The sequence below is a fragment of the Trichechus manatus genome, unplaced genomic scaffold (genome assembly GCF_000243295.1).
Source record: "Trichechus manatus latirostris isolate Lorelei unplaced genomic scaffold, TriManLat1.0 scaffold00087, whole genome shotgun sequence".
Classification (NCBI taxonomy): domain Eukaryota; kingdom Metazoa; phylum Chordata; class Mammalia; order Sirenia; family Trichechidae; genus Trichechus; species Trichechus manatus.
This window is the reverse complement of record NW_004444023.1, coordinates 6,967,807-6,984,439: the sequence shown is the minus strand read 5'-3', so window position 1 is coordinate 6,984,439 and position 16,633 is coordinate 6,967,807.

The window sequence follows — 16,633 nt, the reverse complement described above, 5'->3', positions numbered from 1 at the left end:
CTGGTCCCTCCTGATAAATGTCTAAAGTACATGAGACGAAGTCTTAACATCCTTGCTTCTAATGAGCATTGTGGCTGTACTTCTTCCAAGACAGACTTGTTTATTTTTCCATTGTATAGTCAATGTTCTTCACCAACACCATAGTTCAAAGGCATCAATTCTTCAGTCTTCCTTATTCATTGTCCAGCTTTCCCATGTGTATGGGGTGATTGAAAATACCATGACTTGGGTCAGATGCACCTTAGTCCTCAAAGTGACATCCTTGTTTTCAACAACACTTTAAAGAGCTCTCTTGCAGCAGATTTGCCCAACCCAATATGATCATCTGATTTCTTGACTACTGCTTCCCTGGGCATTGATTATGTCTCCAAATAAAATGAAATCCTTGACAACTTCAATCTTTTCTCAATTTATCATATGTTTATTGGTCCAGTTGCAAGGATTTTTGTTTTCTTTATGTTAAGGTGCAGTCCATACTGAATGCTATAGTCTTTGATCTTCATCAGTAAGTGCTTCAGGTACACTTTACTTTCAGCAAGCAAGGTTGTGTCATCTGCATGTCACAGGTTGTTAATGCATCCTGATGCCCCATTCTTCTTCATACAGCCCAGTTTCTCAGATTATTTGCTCAGCATACAGATTGAATAAGTATGGTGAAAGGATAAACCATGACACACACTTTTCCTTATTTTAAACCATGCAGTATCCCCTTGTTCTGTTCAAACAACTGCCTCCTCATCTGTACAGGTTCAACATGAGCACAATTAAGTGTTCTGGAATTCCCATTCTTCACAGTGTTAGCCATAATTTGTTATGATCCACACAGTTGAATGCCTTTGCATAGTCAATAAAACACAAGTAAACATCTTTCTGGTACTCTTTGCTTTCAGCCAAGATCCATCTGACATCAGCAACGATATCTCTCATTCCACGTCCTCTTATGAATCTGGCTTGAACTTCTTGCAGTTCTCTGTCAATGTACTGCTGCAACTGCTTTTGAATGATCTTCAGCAAAATTTTACTTGCGTGTGATATCAATGACATTGTTCGATAATTTCCACATTCTGTTGGATCACCTTTCTTTGGAATGGGCACAAATATGGATCTCTTCCAGTCAGTTGGCCAGGAAGCTGTCTTCTAAATTTCTTGACATAGCCAGTTGAGCACCTACAGCACTGCATCTGTTTGTTGAAACATCTCAATTGACATTCTGTTAATTTCTGGAGTGTTGTTTTTTACCATTCCCTTCAGTGCAGCTTGGACTTCTACCTTCAATACTATCCATTCCTGATCATATGCTACCTCCTGACATGGTTGAACGTTGACCAATTTTTCTTGTATGGTGACTCTGTGTATTCCTTCCATCTTCTTTTGATACTTCCTGCATCATTCAGTATTTTCCCCATAGAATCTTCAATATTGCAACTCGAGGCTTGCATTTTTTTATTCAGTTCTTTCACCTTGAGAGATGCCAAGCGTATCTTCCCTTTTTGGTTTTCTAACTCCAGGTCTTTGTACATTTCATTGTAATACTTTCTTTGTCTTCTCAAGCCGCCCTTTGAAATCTTCTGTTCAGCTCTTTTACTTCATCATTTCTTCCTTTTACTTTAGCAACTCGACATTCAAGAGCAAGTTGTAGAGTTTCTTCTGACATCCATTTTGTTTTTTTCTTTCTTTTCTGTCTTTTTAATGACCTCTTGCTTTCTTCATGTATGATGTCCTTGATGTCATTCCACAACTCATCTGGTCTTCGGCCATTAGTGTTCAATGCGTCAAATCTATTCTTGAGATGGTCTCTGAATTCTGGTGGGATATACTCAAGGTCGTATTTTGGCTCTCGTGGACTTGCTTTAATTTTCTTCAGCTTCAACTTGAACTTGGATATGAGCAGTTGATGGTCTGTTCTGCAGTCGGCCCCTGGCTTGTTCTGACAGATGATATTGAGCCTCTCCATGGTCTCTTTCCACAGATGTAGTCGATTTGATTTCTGTGTATTCCATCTGACAAGGTCCATGTGTATAGTCGCCGTTTGTGTTGTTGAAAAAAGGTATTTGCAATGAAGAAGTCGTTGGTCTTGCAAAATTCTATCATGATCTCTGGCGTGGTTTCTATCACTAAAGCCATATTTTTCCAGCTACCGGTCCTTCTTCTTTGTGTCCAGCTTTCTCATTTGAATCATCAGTAATTATTAGTGCATCTTGATTGCATGTTTGATTAATTTCAGACTGCAAAGTTGGTAAAAATCTTTAATGTCTTCATCCTTGGCGTTAGTGGTTGGTGTGTAAGTTTGAATAATAGTCATATTCACTGGTCTTCCTTGTAGGCGTATGGATACTCTTCTATTACTGACAGCACTGTACTTCAGGATTGATCTTGAAATGTTCTTTCTGACGATGAATGTGATACCATTCCTCTTCAATTTGTCATTCCCAGCTTGGTAGACCATATGATTGTCTGATTCAAAATGGCCAATACTAGAGCAATCTCTTTATGCATTCCATTTCATTTTTGACAACTTCCAATTTTCCTAGATTCATACTTCATACATTCCATGTTCTGATTATTAATGGATGTTTGCAGCTGTTTCTTCTCATTGAGAGTCGTGCCACATCAGCAAATGAAGGTCCCGAAAGCTTGACTCCATCCATATCATTATGGTTGCTGTACTTTGAGGAGGCAGCTCTTCCCCAATTGTCTTTTGAGTGTCTTCCAACCTGAGGGGCTTATCTTCTGGCACTCTATCTGACAGTGTTCCGCTGTTACTCATAAGGTTTTCACTGGCCAGTTTTTTCGGAAGTAGACTGCTAGGTCCTTCTTCGTTGTCTTCATCTGTAAGCTCCACTGAAACCTGTCCACCATGGGTGACCCTGCATGTATTTGAAATACTGGTGGCATAGCTTCCAGCATCACAGCAACATGCAAGCCATCACAGTTAGAAGAAGAATAGTTTTGTGTTAAAACAAAATGTTTGGTTATGCCAAAATTAACTGACCTGTGAGTGAGTCATTTGTACTGTGTCACATGGGGTCACTATGAATTGAAATCGACTCAGTGATGCCTAACAACATCTCAGTGATGCTCATAGATCATCAGTGAGCTCAGTAGGTAGACATACAATTATAGTGAGAAAGCCTTTGCCCTCATTTGATGTCAGAGAGTTCACACAGGAGAGACTATGTTGGAAGTCTAGGCATGTGGTAGGGTTTTCAGTGGTTTATTCTGCCTCATCAATTTCAGATGAAATCATATAGAAATAAAATTCTGTGAACGCATTAACTGTGGAGGACTTTTAGCAAAATATCAAAGCATTCATGGAAGAAAGAAGCCCTTTCTCTCTCACACGTACAAACATGCAAGAAACACGTCAGATAATGTTGCGCTTTGCTTCAACAGTCCAACGTAATTTATAAAACCTAACAAAGTAAAGTCAATGCATTTACCCATATTTTTGCTCTTTCCATTTTTTGTTCTTCCTGATGTACCAAGATCCTTTTATTCCATTTCTGTTTCAAGAACTTCCTTTAGACATTGGTTTTTGGTAGGTTGGCCGTTGACAGATTCTCTTGGTATTCCCTTGTCTGAGAAATATCCTTATTTCACTTTGATTCCTGAAGGATAATTTCACTGGATATAGAATTAAGGGTGACAGTTCTTTTCTGTCAGCACTTGAAACTGTTATGACTCTTTTTTCTGATCTCCCTGGTTTCTGATGAGACATTGGCTGTCATTCCAATTGTTTTGTCCTATAGGTAAAGTAAAGGAGCCCTGCTAAGCGCTCAGTTGCTAACTGAAAGGTTGGCGGTTCTAACCCACCCAGCCACTCTGTAGGAGAAAGACCTGGCAATCTGCTTTTGTAAAGATTATAGCCTAGAACACCCTATGGGGCAGTTCTACTAGGTCACCATGGGGTCACTATGAGTTGAAATTGACTCGGTGGCACTTAACAACAACAACATAGGTAAAGTATTATTTCTTACTGCTTTCAAAATTTTTTCTTTAGTTTTCAGAAGAAAATTTGACATGAATTCCTTGGGTTTATCCTGTATGGGGTTTGCACAGTTAGGTGAACTCTACGTTTATGTCTTTTGCCAAATTCAGTATCTTTTCAGCCATCAAATCTTCAACTACTTTTTTATTTTCACCATCTTTCTCTTTGGCTTCTGGGACTCCAGCAACAAGAGATCTTTCTCCTGGAGTGCTGTTGTTGTTGGGTGCCATTGAGTTGATTCACAGTGACCCCATGTGACAGAGTAAAACTGCCCTGTAGAGTTTTCTTGGCTGTAATCTTTACTGAAGCAGATTGCCATGTCTTTCTCCCTCAGAGCCTCTGGTTGAGTTCGAACTGCCAACCTTTCAGTTAACAGCCAAGCACTTAATCATTGAGCCACCAGGGCTCCTTAGCAGCTCAAGCTAGTGGGATCCATGAATTCTAAGAACAGGCCTGGTCACTAGGCATCTCTCCTGCAGTGGGTTCTTGAATAAACACCAAGGACCCACAGTTGTGCTTTCTTAGCTAAATGGATTGTTCATTGTCTTAGAGACAAGAATTGGGAGCTCCCCACCCCCTTCAGCAGGAATGCCTGCAATTATATTCCATCTTCAGACCTACAGTTTGTTTAAATCTTTGGACCACTTAACTAAAGATAATTTAGAACTGCAGTGGCCTCAATAGAGTTCATTCTTTTTAGATAAGATTGTTTATTTAAGTTGCAAAAAAAAAAAAAAAAAAGCATTACTAAAACTAAGCAGCCCCAATGGGAGACTCATTTTAAGTGGTATTCTGAGGCTACAAACAAATCTAATAAATGTAAAATAGCCTCTTTAAAAAAAAAAACAAACAAACAAAAAAAAAACTTTCTGCAGAAAGCAAAAAAAAGTAAATGAAAACCTAAAACAGTAACAGCTAAGGATCCAATCTTATAAGGAGAAGAAACAAAAACAAATGTGTTTTGGATTATAGAAAAGGTCATGGCAGGTTTTCTTCAAGTATTTGGGTCTCTATTTTAAATCAGGAACCCTGGTGGCGCAGTGGTTAAGTGCTGGGCTGCTGCTAACTGAAAGGTTGACGATTCAAACCCACCAGCAGCTCCTTGGGAGAAAAGACTTTGTGATTTGCTCCCATAAAGATTACAGCCTAGGAAACCCTATGGGGCAGTTCTGCTCTATTCTATAGGGTTCCCGTGAGTCTGAATTGATTTGATGGCAATGGGTTTGGTTTTGGTTTATTTTAAATCATGAAACTGAAAGGGCTTTATGTGTTTTCTTGGTGGATTAAGCTTTGACACAACCCATTTATAATAAAAAAAACACTCACATAAATTTAAATGGAAAATTGCCCCTTTAAAGGAAATACTTCCGCTAGTTAACATATTGAGTGGGCCTTAAAAGATGAAAGATCTGACAAAAAGATAATTTAGATAATAAGTTGTGGTTAAAAAAAAAGTTTGTTTATGAACTAGTGAAAACCATTCACTTTTAAAATGTTGAACCTATTTTAAGATTGTTTAATTTCCTAGTGAATAAAATATAAAAACATAGTCAAGAAAAGTAAAAATGAATCAAAAGAAAGGTCTGTGAACCCCAGGGCTGACAGATCAGGAAGAAAAGAGTTTCCAAAGTTTTATGATTATGGGCTAACTCCTGTTAAACTAGTTTTTCCCAAATTTGTATTCAAGGTCATAAAAAAAAAAAAAAAGTATTTAACGGATGAAAGAGGACAGCCATTTTTCTCTTAATTGTCAACTAAACAATTTATCATTTAGAGCACTCACAGCAAATGTTTATAACAGGGATATTAATTAAAGACACAGTTGAATTCCAAGCTCTCAACTTAAAGTATACATTTAACTGACCACGAAACAGTTCTTATGGAAATATTTATTCTAACAGAAGTGCATATTTCTACCAACCAGAGACATTAAAAGCCTTCTTTAAATCAAGTTCAGTAACCTCATTTTACACAATAGTTTAGCTGAGAAAAAGTTTAGAAAGTTTTGCTGTTGTGACAAAAAAGTAGTAGGTTGGTCTAGAAACTGACAAAAAGGGAAGGGGTGTGTAATTGAGCCTGCAGGGGTAGGAGAAATGGAGGGAAAAAGTTGTTTTTACAGTTCAGAAAGAACCAGAGACAGAAAGGCAAAAATGAGATTCGAAAAATAGAGATCTCTGTGAATAGCAAGGAGCACTTGTGGCACAATTGTTAAGAGCTCGGCTGCCAACCACAAAAGGTCAACATTTCGAACCCACCAGTGGCTCTGTGGGAGAAAGACCTGGCGTTCTGTTCCAGTGAAGAAACCATATGGGGCAGTTCTACTGTGTCCTACAGGGTCACTATGAGTTGGGATCACCTAGAGGGCAAAGCAAAACAAAACAATACAATATGTAAATAGTTGAAAGATCAGGTTACTAGAAAGAAGGTCTTTGTATGTAAAGGAAAGATGAAATGTAGCTAAAATAAACTGTTAAAAAAAGGTTAAGATAAAGAATTAAGAAAAGAACCATAAAAATGGCCAGGGTCAGAATCAAAAGGAAGTGGAGTGGACCACTAATCTGAAGATATTTTTAAATTAAAAGATTTAATAATACTGCATATAGAAATGAGGACTCAGATTTGGCTTCAAAAAATGGAAATAATGTCAGATATGAAATTAAAGGCTAATAAAGTTATCTTTGTTACAGCAGCTTCAGATTGTTTATGGCATTAAAGTCAGGGTGACCATGAGCAGTATGATCACAAGAGACAAAACAACAGTCACGGAAATAGGAGATAAAATCCTTAAAATACTTGTTTCAATGCATTGTCCCAGTCTTTTATGCCAGAATGTGGACAGATTTTAAGCTTTCTTATTAATGCTTGCACATCTTTAAAAGAACACGTTTATACATTGCAGACTCTGGGTGCCAAATTATTCCATTAGCTGCCTCTTTTATATAAATTCCCCCTCCTCAGCACTTTACTTAGTCTGACAGCATGTCTTGGGCTGGGTTCTCTAAAGAAGCAAAACCTGTGAAGGGTAAAATATATAGAGATATTTATATCAAGGAAATGGCTGATGTGGCTATAGAGGCTGGAAAGTCCCAAGTCTGTGGGTCAGGCTGGAGGCTTCTCCTGTTTCACCTAGCTGCAGGGGCTGGCAAACCAAAACCAAGATCAGCAGGTCAGACAGCAATCCTCTGGCTCACATGCTGAGGAGGCTGACGAGTCTCAAGATTGGCGGGTAAGCTGCTAGCTCAAGTCCCAAGAACCAGAGTTCAGATGAACAGGAACCAGCTGCAGGATCCAAAACAAGTAAAAGCCAACGAGCTTTGCCAGAAAGTCTACCTATATTTGGTGCAGGCCACACCCCCAAGGAAACTCTCTTTCAACTGGTTGGCTGCTCATAAGAGATCTCATCATGGAGGTGATTACATTATATCAGATCTCATTATGAAAGTAATTATATCATTACATAGCTACCAGATTACATCATGACTGTCAAACCACTGAGAATCATGGCCCAGCCAAGTCCACACACAATCTTAACCATCACACAGCAGAAACAAGAAAATGTTTTTCTAATTTAAAGCAGGTTTGATGCTACTTGGGGCTTCCAAATTATAATAAATCTTTTGAAAAGAAAAAACAAATATAAAAATAAACAAAGGTCAAATAGAGCGAAAACTACCTTAAACTATTTAAAGACCATGACTGTAATTACAAAATTGGCAGAGGATGATATTTTAGACTACTAAAAGAAAACAGCTTTAAAAATTTTATTAAAAATGTTAGCATTAAGACAAGACTTATTGGCCTGACAGAGACTGGAGAAACCCCGAGAGTATGGCCCCCAGACACCCATATAGCTCAGTAATGAAGTCACACCTGATGTTCACCCTTCAGCCAAAGATTAGACAGGCCCATAAAACAAAACGAGACTAAATGGGCACAGCAGTCCAGGGCCAAGGACGAGAAGGCAGGAGGGGACAGGAAAACTGGTGATGAGGAACCCAAGGTCAAGAAGGGGAGTGTTGACATGCCGTGGGGTTGGCAACCAATGTCACAAAACAATATGTGTATTAATTGTTTAATGAGAAACTAGTTTTCTCTGTAAACCTTCATCTAAAGTACAATTAAAAAAAAATAAAAATGTTAGCCTTATCTAAAAGGCAAGAACAAAGACAAATTGGCTGATAATTTTTATTTGGGGGGGAGAATATATATATATATACACATGTATATATATATATATTGTACTTTAGATGAAGGTTTACAGAGCAAGTTAGTTTCTCATTAAACAATACACATACTGTTTTGTGACATTGGTTGCCAACCCCATGGCATGTCAACACTCCCCTTCTTGACCTTGGGTTCCTCCTCACCAGCTTTCCTGTCCCCTCCTGCCTTCTTGTCCTTGCCCCTGGGCTGGTGTGCCCATTTAGTCTCATTTTGTTTCATGGGTGTGTCTAATCCTTGGATGAAGGGTGAATCTCCGGAGTGACTTCATTACTGAGTTAAAATTGTGTCTGGGGGCCATGTTTTCAGGTGGCTGATAATTGTTTTAAAAATAACAATAATTTTATCTTGAAACAAAATGTTTATTTGTGCCAGAGTGAAAGTTCAATGAGGAAATTTAAAAATCTCTATTTCTTAGGCTTTGTGAGGATGGCGCAGGACCGGGCATTGTTTCCTCCTGTGCTATGGGTCAGAACCGACCTGATGGCACCTAACAGCAATGTTTCTTAGGTTTTTAGCTACCAGTGCACAGATGGCTGTGATCTCTGTAACACCTGACACCAAAAACAAACAATCAACTAAAACACAAACAGATAAAGTTATCTGATTTCTTTTGAGTTTGAGGTCACTTACCACTAGGACCCTAGCTCAAGCCTGACTAGAGATAAGTCCTTTTGGGGCCCCTACAAACCTCTATTGTATATATTGTTGTCGTTAGGTGCTATTGAGTCTATTTCCGACTCATAGGGACCCATGGGGTTTTCTAGGCTGTAATTTTGTGTGTGTGTGTGTGTGTGTGTGTGTGTGTGTGTGTGTGTCCTTCAGGTGAAGGTTTACAGAACAAATAGTTTCTCATTAAACAGTAGTACACATATTGTTTTATGACATTGGTTAACAACCCCATGACATGTCAACCCTCTCCCTTCTCAACCTTGTTTTTTTTTTGGTGAAAATGTACATAGCCCAAGATACACCATTTCAAAAATTTCTACACACACAGTTCAGTGACATTGACTATGCTCTTCCAATTGTGCTGCTAGGTGAAGGTTTACAGAACAAAGTAGTTTCTCATTAAACAGTTAGTACACATGTTGCCCTATGACAATGGTTAACAACCTCACAACCCATCAACACTGTCCTTACTCAACCTTGGGTTCCCTATCACCAGCTTTCCTGTCCCCTTCTGCCTTCTAGCCCTTGTCCCTAGACTGCTGTGCCTCATTAGTCCTGTTTTGTTTTATGGGGCTGTCCAATCCCCGGCTGAACGGTGAACCTCGGAAATGACTTCACCACTGAGCTAGAAGGGTGTCTGGGGGCATCCTCTCGGGGTTTCTCCTGTCTCCTTTACTAGGTTGTAATTTTTATGGAAGTAGATCACCAGGTCTTTCTCCCATGGGGCCGCTGTGTGGGTTCAAACCTCCAACCCTTCGGTTAGCAGCCGAGTGCTTAACCATTGCACTACCAGGGATCCTTCATTGTATATATTAATGATGTTGGATATTAATGTACACTTCTGAATGCTTTGCCTCCAAGCCCTGACAGGAATTGCTGCAGTTAGGGCTATTTTTAGTGGGACAGGTGAGACACAAAGACATAGGCTACAGCTAATAGCCTGGCCATTTGATCCAGCCACTGACAAGTCTCAAAGTGACATAAAAAGCGAGCCCCTATGGGGATGAGATATTAAAATGAAAACAGTTCTGTTCATGATAAAAACAAGACAAAACAAAACAAATGTTGCCATTGAGTCAATGCCCACTCATAGTGACCCTATAGGACAAAGTAAAACTGCCCCATAGGGTTTCCAAGAAGTGACTGGTGGATTTGAACTTCCAGCCTTTTGGTTAGCAGCCAAACTCTTAACCATTGCAACACCAGGGCTCCCCCAGTTCATGATAGGCTTTTGCTACTTATGTGGATGCTCACCAAAAAGGCCCGTAGGCTTAGAGGGAAAGCATAACCAGTGAGCAGGATCACCAGAAAGGCAGCATGCCATCGTGTTGATTCTGACTCATAGCAACCCCGTGTGACAGAGTAGAACTGCCCCATAGGGTTTTCTAGGTAGAAATCTTTATGGGAACAGATCACCAGGTCTTTCTCCTGTGGAGCCGCAGAGTGGATTTGATCCACCAACCTTTCAGTTAGCAGCTGAGCCCTTAACTGCTGCGCCACCAGGCCTCCTTAGAAGGACACTGTGACATGGTAAAAACACAAGGGCTCATTAGTTTACTCATTCTGTGATGGTGCCCCTCTCCTGAGAATCAGAAACTGGTGATCATACTGGCCTCCCTGTGTCCTGATGGGGATAAATGCGATGAACTGGTTAAGTGGTTGGAAGCGGAGGCTGCTTTCCCGCCTTCTCCCACAGTAGCTTGGGGATCACAGATGGTGCCCAAGGAAGGTCTGGGGCCCTCATGCAAAAAGGGCTACCAAGTACGCATGCTTGCAGGCTTCAACTGAGACCTGTTTTCAATCGGTGTTAAAACTAACGATGGTGTTTCTACAAAGGAAACTGTTAAAATGAGGTCTTTCTCTAAAAATGAGATTGTTGTTGTTGATGATGCTAGTTGCCTTTGAGTAGATTCTGACTCATGGCGACCCCATGTGTGCAGAGTGGAATTCTGTTTCCTAGGGTTTTCAAGGCTGTGACCTTTTGGAAGCACATCTCCAGGCCTGTCTTCCGAGATGCCTCTGGGTGAGTTTAAACCGCCAACCTTTCAGCTAGTAACCTAGCCTAACCCGTTGCCATCAAGTTGATTCCAACTCACAGGGACCCTACAGGACAGAGTAGAACTGCCCTATAGGGTTTCCAAGGAGCGGCTGGTGGATTCGAACTGCCAACCTTTTGGTTAGCAGCCGAGCTCTTAAACCACTGTACCACCAGTGCTCCTTCAGCTAGTAGTCAAGTGCTTTTACATTCATGTTGTTGTGTGCCATTGAGTTGATTCTGACTCATGGCAACCCCATGTGACAGAGCAGAAGTGCGCTTCCTAGGGTTTTCAAGGCTATGACATTTCAAGGCCTGTCTTCCAAGGCGCCTCTGGGTGGATAGAACCACCAACCTTTCATCTAGTAGTTGAGCACTTAACCATTTGTGCCACCCAGGGACCTAAAAATGAGATATGAAAGCTAAAGGACAGATGCAGAGAGAAGCCAGGGGACTCTCCTACATCCTGACTGATGCGTTTGTTTAATGAGAGCATTACAGCCGCTCTTGGTTTGAATTGTTAAAGGCATGAAAATTGTGTTCCAAATTGTTTATAAATCCATCATGGCACCCCGGGTCAAGGCCATAGACACTTGGCTTTGTAACCCTGTCACCATATGTAGTGTTGATGATACTGTTCTGTCTTGGAAGGCTCTGGAGGCTTTCATGCTTCAGGACCCACCTCAATGGAAACACCACCACCCACCCACCCGCGTGTTTGTTGTTGTCTCCTGTGTGACAGTGGGAGAGGCAGTGGAAGAACTCCACCGCAATGTCTCACTATGGAATAAAAATAGCCAGGTGGTGTCAGCTATTTCAGAGCCTTGGTGGCGCAGTGGTTAAGAACTTGGCTGCTAATCAAAAAGTCAGCAGTTCGAATCCAGCAGCCACTCTTTGGAAATGATATGGGGCAGTTCTACTCTGTCCTATAGGGTAGCTATGAGTTGGAATTGACTCAACGGGTTTAGTTTGGTCAGCCATTTTACCAGCAGAGGCCCAGAGGGATGGAATCCCAGCAACAAAAATTCTTTTCCTCATCCGAAAGGCCAAAAGGGAAAAAAAAAGGAGCAGTATCAACCCTCAAAGCAACGTGGTTTTGGTTACTGAGACTGATGGATTCAAAGGCTAAGGGAGCAATTGCTAGAAAACCCTATGGGGCAGTTCTACTCTGTCACATGGGGTCGCTATGAGTCGAAGGCAAAAAGAAAAAGAAAAAAGCTCTAAAAACACCCTGTAACACCCAGTGGGAAAGAGCCCTGGTGGCGCAGTGGTTAAGTGCTCGGCTGCTAACTGAAAGATTGGCAGTTTGAACCCACCACCGCTCCATGGGGGAAAGACATGACAATCTGCTTCCATAAAGATTACAGCCTTGGAAACTCTATGAGGCAGTTCTGCTCTGTCACATGGGGTTGCTATGAGTGAAAATTGGACTTGATAGCAACAGGTTTGGTTAACACCCAGTGCAAAGCAAGAGTAAAACTGCAAAAGAAAAAAAAAGTAAAAAGCCCTTGGAGACTGCTTTTGCCTAGCGGCCTTGAAGAGACCTTAGAGGCTTTTTCTGGAATGTTCTGATAACAGCCCTCCTCCCCCGCTAAGATAACCAAAAGGCAACATAGTCAAGGCTGCAATAGTAAGGAGGGGATGGAGAAGGTAAAAAGGGAGGGACAGCCTCCATGTTGCCTGGCAGCTGGGTAGGAACCTTGCTGCTCTGGGTATGGTAGAGGTGTGGATCCGGAAATAATTGAGGGCACACACAAGGGTGATGATGACCAACAGAGGAAGAGCAACATGGGAATGGCTGGGAAGTCTGCCCTGCACAGCTGCATCCTTTCCCGACGTGACCCTCTCCTTCCAGAAGCCCAGGCTCTGTTCAACCTGGCCTGCCTTGAGCCACCTGGCTCTCTGCTCCCTTGCCCCGGAAAGCTTGTGGCCAAATCCCAGCTGGCAGCCCCCAGCTCATGGTGTTGGCCCCTATGACGGACATAAGTTCTGTTCTCTCCATCCCTCCAGCTGGACCTGGGGAGGGATGGAAGGGCTCAACTTTGCCCAAACGTTTTGACTTTCAGAAATAAATAACACTAAAATTTAAACTGATGTCCCTCTATCACCAACATGGGACCAAAAGGCCCATGTTATCACTCTATTAGTCTGTTTGAAATTCCACTATTGAAAATAAATCTCTTATGGCGTTTAAGGAGCCCTAGTGTTGCAATGGTTAAGCTCTTAGCTGCTAACAAAAAAGCTGGCGTTTTGTACCGAGCAGCTCCACAGGAGAAAGACCTGGTGATCTGCTCCCATAAAGATTACAGCCTAGAAAACCCTGTGGGACAGTTCCACTCTGTCACATGGGGTTGCTGTGAGCCAAAATCAACTCAGTGGCACCTAACAACAACAAGCCCACAAAAGGACATTGGTGTTTTACTTACAATCAGACTAATAGATATAAAATAGAGAATAATTAATGCCTAGCATATGGAAAAATAGTTATTACAGTAAAACCTGTGAAAGCTGGAACCCATGTAAGGCTGAATCCTGCCAGAGAAGGAAAGCTTAAATATTTTCCACTAATAGAGAGCAATAGAAAGGTGGTAAAACTGCACCCTGTCAAAGGTGGAAAATTTATGAGATCCAGAAAAAAAAGGCAGCCCCATCGAATTCTGGTTCTCACAGGTTTCACTGTATTTTCATACTGCAAGCACTGTATGCCAAAGTTTATTCCCCTTTAGAAATACTTATTTACCTTTTGTGCAAAATAATCAAATAACCCTCCAAGCCGTTTCTTCCCATCGGGTTAATTGCTGTCTTAATGGGACTAAAATTGATAAAGCATCTAAAATTTAAATGGTTACAGAGCCCCACTTAAATGTATTCTGAATTATAGAATCAAACTAATTTACTTTCTGTCATTGTTGTTGTTAGGTGCTGTCGAGTCAATTCAGACTCATAGTGACCCCATGTGACAGTAGAACTGCCCCTTAGGGTTTTCTTGGCTGTCATCTTTACGGAAGCAGATCACCGTTTACTTTCTACAGCTATTAATATTAAGCCTTTCTTTGCTTTAAAAGGACGTTATTTTCTCTGTGGCCTTTGGACCTTAATGCTAAAAGGTGCTTAACTGAATGAACCCTCTATAGTTGCTCAATTATAAAATCCATTCTCTATTCATCTAATATTAGTATGTTATGCATTTGAAAAGATTGTTAGGATTCAAATGGTTTTTGAAAAAGATTAATTTAAAATTACAGGATTCAGAACAACAGTTACAATCTGCTATAATGACCAGCTCCTGAAAATTGCAAATTTTACATGAAATGACTTTACAAAACTGGTTAGCTCTAGATTATTTTATTTTATTGTTGTAAAATATATGTAACAAAGTTTGCCATTTAACCGTTTTTTAAATAATTTTATTTGTTTTGCTGTTGTTGTTGAGAGTATACACAGCAAAACATACACCAACTCAACACTTTCTACTATAAGTCAGTGACATTGATTACATTCTTCGAGTTGTGCAGCCACGCTCACCTTCGTTTTCCCAGTTGTTTCTCCCCCATTAATATAAACTCACTGCTCCCTAAGTTTCCTATCAAGATTATCTTTTGACATTACAAATATATATATATTTATTTTTTAAAAAATGCTGCTGTATCTGTATAAATGACACTCAATGAAAGTCTATCAAGATGATGTTGCAGCCGATGCCAGAGCTGTGGCAGATGCCACCTAATTTTAACCTAACCCTCCTTAGGACCTAATTTCTTGGTTGGCTTATATGGGAACTTGGTTTTGATGGCGATTCCAAACAATTGGCTTAAACCTCTTGACTATTCTCCTTCTCTACCTTTACTTTCCCTGTGTGGTATTTGGGCTCACAAAAGCTTGCAAGCGGCCATCCAGGGTGCATGAATTGGTCTCCCCTCGACTAGAAAAACAAAAGCAACGAAAAGTATCTACACATGTGCCCTATCGGATAGTTGATCAAGTATGTTAAGACCTGAAGAACCAGACAGTGCCCGGTCCAGTGATAAGGTTGATCAGAGGTCAAAAAGGGGAGATTGTTAAGATTAAATAACTTCCAAGAAGCCTGACAATGTTCCAAGACTTCTGGGTGCCTTATCATTAAATAAGGAGCCCTGGTGGTGCAGTGGTTAAAGCACTCAGCTGCCAACCAAAAGGTTGGCAGTTGGAACCCACCAGCCGCTCTGTGGAGAAAGATGTGGCAGTATGCTTCTGTAAAGATTACAGCCTTGGAAACCCTATGAGGCAATTCTACTCTGTCACATAGGGTCGCTACGAGTCCAAATCAACTGGACCGCAGTAGGTTTGGTTTAATCTTTATGGGAGCAGATCACCAGGTCTTCTGTGAAGCCTGGATAAGTTTGAACCATCAACCTTTTGGTTAATAGCTGAGTGCTTAACCATTGTGCCACCAGAGCCCTTTTTCATTAAATATACCCCGTTTAAACCAACCTTATTAATCTCCCCCAAAATGTCCCATTTTGTTTTTCTAAAGACCTTGTTCTTGCAAGAATGCCCTTCTTGTCTTCCTGAAGCCCTTACTCACTTTGAAATAATGGAGGGTAGTGAGTCGGGATCTACTCCACAGCAACGGGTTTTGGTTTGGTTTTAGATGCTGCTTTAGGAGATAATATTGCAGCCATTATTCCTTGTCCTAGAATGTGACCCAGCTGGAGCTGGACTTACAAGGACGCACAAGGACTCACAAGGACACATCAACTAGGCCCTGAGGTATAAAGATAATAACTAGGACAATCTTGGAAAACATCTTTTAGGGAACCGTTCACATAAACAAATCATAAAACAGCACAAAAGACCCACGGACTTTCCACTCTTATCTTTATTAGCATTAAGTGAATAGTAAGATTTGTTGAATCAATGAGGACCCTCCTGACTGTTGTTACTGAAACCTGTACCAATGATTGTTAAGAAAGACGATTCAAAATATAGCCTATCTGTAATGTTAATATATACTGATGACTCTGTGACGTTCTTCGACTCAGGCAGACATGGCTCTCGCAGCGTGTTTGCCCGTTTTCCCACTCTTGTGTATTCTGTTATATTCCTTGGACTCGGACAGACATGGCTGTAGCAGTGTGCTTGTCCATTTTCCACTCTTGCCTTTTTGAATATATGCCGAATAAAACTTTCTTTTTGATTTACTAAACTTCGTGATTTTTGTACCCTAGAACAATGCTTAGCCTAAAAGTTTGTTTTTCCCAAGACCTGTTATCGCCAGGGTTTACATGTGTGTTCCATGTGACTTGTCTTTCTGCACTACTGTATAATCTTAAAAAAAAGCAAGCTGTATATTTTCTTTTTTTTATCACGAAATTATAAAATGGCACATAAGCAAAAACATTGCTTCAAGACACCTACAGCAGTTTATCTAGAACTAAACGCCCTTTTGCAAAGGTCTCACGCTCTTAATAAACAGTTGTTCTCTTTGTCAAAGTCTTATGTTTTTTAACAGTGTCCTTGGCAGATTTTGCAAAGTGATTAAATTGGCTTGAAAATAGGGCACAATAGGCGGTTCTCAATTGCTTCTCAAGGTCTTGTGCTTTAAGTATAAGGCTTGACGACAACTTCACTCGCTGTACGGCGTTTTGTTGGAAAATGGCCGCTCCCGGCACGCATCCGCGACCGAGGCGCGCGTACATTGCGTCATAAAGGGACGCCTTAAGGCCAGATTCCGGACT